The sequence below is a fragment of the Amblyraja radiata genome, chromosome 11 (genome assembly GCF_010909765.2).
Source record: "Amblyraja radiata isolate CabotCenter1 chromosome 11, sAmbRad1.1.pri, whole genome shotgun sequence".
Classification (NCBI taxonomy): domain Eukaryota; kingdom Metazoa; phylum Chordata; class Chondrichthyes; order Rajiformes; family Rajidae; genus Amblyraja; species Amblyraja radiata.
Genome location: NC_045966.1, coordinates 49924421 through 49930420, shown reverse-complemented (window position 1 = coordinate 49930420; position 6000 = coordinate 49924421).

The following is a 6000-nucleotide window of genomic DNA, read 5'->3' as shown; positions in this document are numbered from 1 at the left end:
TCCGGCCGCGGGCGGCGCCGGTTGTAGCTCCGACCCCGGTAACTCTACCCCTGGCTGCGCGGTGCTCCAATTCCAGCGCCGCCCGCGACCGGACGCCCGCAGCCCCAGCTCCGCGATGTTGGGAGTCGGCGGCCACAGCGCTCCGGAGCTTACTGCACGCCGACCCGGTAAGGCATTGCCCGCTCTCCGACCAGGTAGGGGACTAAGAATTAAAGTTTCCCCCTTCACCCCCCACGCCCCCCCACCACATAAAATCCCTCCAAACTAACTGACTAACATTTAAGCAATGATTTACAATGATTCCCCGGTCTCCGGGGAGGAGGCAGCCGCTCCAGACTTTTCAAGCCGCCCGCGCTACCTACCTAATCTACGCTAAAAATCTTCCATTCCGAAATCCGAAAAATTTCCGAAATCCGAGAAGTGTCTGGACCCAAGGCTTTCGGATAAAAGGTTGTGTACCTGTACTAACACTATCTACGACTACCTTCGACTACCTACGATTACCCTCAACTACCTTTGATTGCCTTCGATTACCTACAAATAACATGTCGACCTACTACGACCTACTTCGACTAAACCTACGAGTAAAGAAAATATAGATTTTTTCCATGCCAACCAATTTTTACTCACGGACAATTTTCAGCATGCTAAAAAATACTCCTCGACCACACTGAGGCCTCGAGTATGCAGGCAATTCTCTCGATCATGAAGGAGAGATACATAGACCTCCTAGGACCACGTGTCGACCATGCTGCGAGTTTGAGTCGAGCGCAAATTCTTCTAAACTCGCAAATTAGGTCCCCGCAGTGGGACAGGCCCTTTATTATCACGTGTATCAAGTAACAGTGAAGATTTTTTTGTTGCAAGCTATCCATTCAGTGGGCTATACCTGATTTCAATCAAGCCGTCCACAGTGTACAGACACAGGGAAAAGATATAATGATCAGTGCTAGATAAAGTTCAATAACGTCTGATTAAAGATAGTATGAAGGTCTCCAATCCTGCACCTATGTTGTGACCAGCTATTTTGAACCGCAAACTTACTATTCTTGTTAACTACATGGTCATCCAAATCTTTAATGAAGATAACAAACAGCATTGGACCAACACTGACACCTGTGGCACTCCACTGGTAACAGGCCGCTAATCAGAGACACAATCCTCCACTGCCACTCTCTGTCTGCTTCTACCAAGCCAATTTTGAATCCAATTGGCCAGCCCACACTTGATCCAATGTAAGCTAGGCTTCTGGGTAGCCTATCGTGCAGGATTTGTCAAAGGCCTTCCTAACATCCATATAGGACAATAGCAATCCTCTGACACAAAAAGCAGGAGTAACTCAGTGGGACAGGCAGCATCTCTGGAGAGAAGGAATGGGTGACGTTTGTGACAATGTGAAGAAGGGTCTCGGCCCGAAACGTCACCCATTCCTTCTCTCCAGAGATGCTGTCTGTCCCGCTGAGTTACTCCAGCTTTTTGTGTCTATCTTCGGTTTAAACCAGCACCTGCAGTTCCTTCCTACATATTAACAATCCTTTGCCCTGGTCCATCCTCTTGGTGATCTCAATCAGTAACTACCCTCCTCCCTTACCTGCAACATTATCATGCCTGCAGCATCTGTACCATCCCGGGATGATAAAGATGGGCATCCAGCAAAAACAAGATAGATGCGGTCAAGCAACTCCTGCATTCCCTCCCTCCCTCCGCCCCCCACCCCCACACCCTTGCCGCACTACCAGTTCCACTGTTCGCATCATTGTATCCTTCTTATGAGCATATCTTTCCAAGCCAACGATGGGCCTTTATGGATTCCACCCTTCCTGAGGTCATCTGTTGCAGGCCCTGATTTGCTCTGGTCTTTTCTCACCTCCAGTTTCCACCCCCCTCACCCCCACCCACCTCTACTTTTCACTCTGAAGAAGGAAAATGTCACCTATTCCTTTTCTCCAGAGATACTGCCTGACCTGCTTAATTACTCCAGCATATTGTGTCTATCTTAGATGTGGTCGATGCTGTTCATGTGTAAAATGGTCAACAGCTGGGGTTAAAGGTTACTGGATGCTTTCTCCCTCAAACGTGGATGCTCTCCAGCTCCAGCGTGGGATGCTTCACCATTGAAGAAATAGGAAATGATGCAGGTTCTCTGGATTCACATATGAACATACCATTTCATCCCACTCTTGCTATAAGGGACAGTATATTGAGTACAGTGGACATTTTAAGCATTGCATTTGATGTGTGGTGTGTGGAAGAGATCACCTTCAGAGTAATGGGGATAATTGAGACTTCCTGAAGAACGCATTCCATCGAAATTCGTATTTAGCACTTGAAATTACTCGCACTTTAAAAAAAACTATGTTTTTTTGTAAACAGAGGGAAGAATTGTGCTTGAACAAAAAAAATCCAGTTAATGAAACTGAAATAAAAACAACGTTCTCCGCAGGAACTGTGAAGAGTGAAAAATAATTAATGGGTCAGATCAAAGATCCATTGTTAACCCTGGGAAAGAAAGAAAACAGGGTGCAGAAACAAGGATGTTGATTTACAAAAAAGGACACAAATTGCAAGAGTAACTCAGCAGGTCAGGCAGCATGTCTGGAGTAAATGGATAGGTGACGTTCCCAAAGATGTGTGGGCTTTGTAGGTTAATCAGCCTGTGTAATTTGCCCCTCGTGTGCATGTGAGAAAGTGGGATAACATAGGACTAGTGCGAATGGGCGATCCATGGTAGGTGTGGACTCACCCGAAGGACCTGCTTCCAAGTTGTACCTTTGAATCAATGAATTCAACAAAAGTTGTGAAATGCAGAGCTCCAGGAAATGCAAAACAAGTCCAGTCATGCTAATGGAGAGAGAAAAACTGAGCCAATATTATAAATGGATGACCTCGAGCAGAACTGCTTACTTCTGATCAGAGGAAGCAAGGTACCTGAAGTTGTAGAATTTGATATTGAGTCCAGGAGGTTGTAAAGACAGACAAAGAGCAAGAAGGGTCATGACCTGAAACGTCACCCATTCCTTCTCTCTAGGGATACTGCCTGTTCCGCTGAGTTACTACAGCATTTTGTGTCTACCAAAGAGCAAGAAGTTGTCCCTCAAGCCTCTGGATTACTGTGCAGGGGGCCACGGATAGATGTCATAGTAAGGTAGATATTAAAGTAAAGAGCTACCAGCCTTGGAGGGCATCTACCACACGCGGTGCCTCAGGAAGGCCCTCAGCATCCATAAGGACTCATCACACCCCTGCCACGGTCTGTTTCAACTACTTCCCTCCGGCAGACATTACAAGGCCTTCTACGCCCGAACCTCCAGACTCAGGAACAGTTTCATCCCAAGAGCTATAGCGGCTCTGAACCGGCCCTAATGAGTGCCCCCCCACCCACCCCCTTTGGACAGTCTCCCTCAGATGGTCACGTCAATCAATTCAGCTTGTTTATTTATGTATTGTATTTATTTACCTTTCTTGTACATCAGTGGATCTGCACACTAAATCTCGTTGCACTGACGTGCAATGACAATAAAAGATATATTATTATATTATTATTATTATTATTATTATTATTATAAAGTCACAGGCAAAGCAAGCGTTCAAATCCCTGTGGACTGAATGCAAGTGCTCCACAAAGTGGTTACTCAATCAGCTTTTGCTTTTTTCCAAGCTAGAGGAGAGCACATTGTGGGCATCATATGCAGGTAGCCCCACTGGAATAAGTGCAAGTGAATCTTTGCCTCGCCTGCAAAGACAAAGCCCCTGGATGGCGAGAAGGGAAGAGTTAAAATAACAGGCGTTACATCTTTTGCAGCTGCCTGGGAAAGTGTTTGAGGTGTGTTTGGTGAAGACGATAGGTGTGAACCAGTGAGACGTGAAATAACCAGTCCTTTTGGAATGCTGAATGGAGAGGGAGCCTAAAGCGTGCTGGTAGTGGAATCTAGTTGAAGGTGGCAAAATTATAATTGCTTTGTATACTTAATCATATGGAGTCTTACCTCCATATCAAAATTAAGGAGCATCCGAATGTTCCTGTTTTTTTTATTCTCACAGGGCATACCTAAGATTTTATGAGATACCATTCATAATTTATGAACATTTCTGAGGTTCCATGCACAGCAGCACAGTGATGCAGCTGGTAGAGCTGCTGCCTCTTGGCACCAGAGACACAGGTTCAATCCTGTCCTCGGATGCTGTCTGTGTGGAATGTGCATCTTCTCGCTGCGATCATGTGTTTCTTTCTCTGGGTGCTGCTGTTTTCTCCCACATCCAAAAGATTTGCAGGTTTGTAAGTGAATTGGCTGCTGTAAATTGTCCCTTCATCATCATCTCTCGCAGATGGACAGGTGCCAACCGACCATATTGCCCCTAGTGGGTAGGGATGCAAAAATGTAACAACGTAGAACTTATCCCAGGAAACATGGAGTCGGTGGGCCAAAGGGACTGTTTTCATGCTGTATCTTTCAATCAATTCAATCAATCAAACTTGATCTGCTGTGATCTGCACATACCTAGATGTGGTACAGAAGTTCAGTCACTGAAAGAGCAGCAACTTTGATTAAAGGGCAAGAATTTAATTCCAGAATTGAAGCTTGGAAAGTCTATCACAATTCTGAAACCAGAAAACAACTGGATTTTCTTTTAAAATAAAGAAGGTAAAAATTAAAAATAAAGAAAATAAAGTCTTCCTTCCTACCTAAAGTGATTCCAGACCCATCAATTTAATTAACTTTTTAACAGCCTCAGTTAAATGTTTCAATGCCTCAGTTCATTTATTATTAGGGATGCACAATAAATGCTGATATTGCCAAAAGCTGAGGGGAGACTTGATGGAAGTATATAAAATTCGAAGACATAGATAGGGTAGTCAGAACCTTTTTCCCCAGGGTGAAAATGTCCAACACTAAATGTCCAACATGCCTCTAAGGCGAGAAGGAGAAAGTTTAGTGGAGGTGTTCGGAACAAGTTTTTTACACAGAGAGTGATGGGGGCCTGGAACACACTGTCAGGGGTGATGGTGGAGGCAGATACAATAGTGCCGTTTAAGATGCTTTTGGATAGGCACATGGTAGTGCAGGGAATAGAGGGATATGGATCAATATAGGTCGATGAAATCAATCTATCTAGGCATCATGTTCAGCACAAGAATTGTGGCCCAAGGGCCAGTTCCAATGCTGTACTGTTCTATGTTCTATGTGTTATGCATTTCCAATGATATCAACACCCATCAATGAATGAGCTAATAAAAAAGGTTTGCTGAATTTTGCATGCACAGATTAGCCTAATAAGTTTTAGAGTAAATTCACAGTAAACATTGGTAAGGATGTAGACACTGCTGACAACAGCATTGTTTGTTTGCCATCTCCAATTATCCTTGAGCTGAAGGTGTTGGACTATCTCTATCAACCACCGTAAACCCTGGGATTCAGATACATCCATGGAGCTGTCAGGTGGGGAGGATCACAGCAGTGATAACAAACGGGATAGCAATATACTTCTATGCCAGGATGATGTGACTTTAAAGTACACTACATAAGGCAATCTGCAAGTGATGGTGTGCTCCCAGTCACCTCCTACCTTTGCTCCATGAATAACTTGGGGATTACTACTGAGGAAGCCTTGAGAGGTTGCCCAGTGGCAAATCACAGCAGGCACAGCACAAGAATGGTGGAGCCCACAACAGTCCATTGTTGCCTGTGGAAGAGGTGATCATGAAGGGATCTCAGTCTGAAGAAGGGTCTTGACCCGAAACGTCACCGGTTCCCATTTCTTCAGAGATGCTGCCAGGCCCACTGAGTTACTCCAGCATTTTGTATCTATCTTCGGGATAAACCAGTGTCTGCAGTAACTTCCTACACATTCATTGGGAGTGTTGATTCCTGAAGAGAATCAAGAGGTATGAGGTTTGTGGTGCCAGCTTAAATTTCACCCATTATTATAATAAACGGTGGCAGAAGCATGAGGGACCGATTCGTCTACTTCTGCTTCAAGTTCCTTTTATCTTATGTTGTG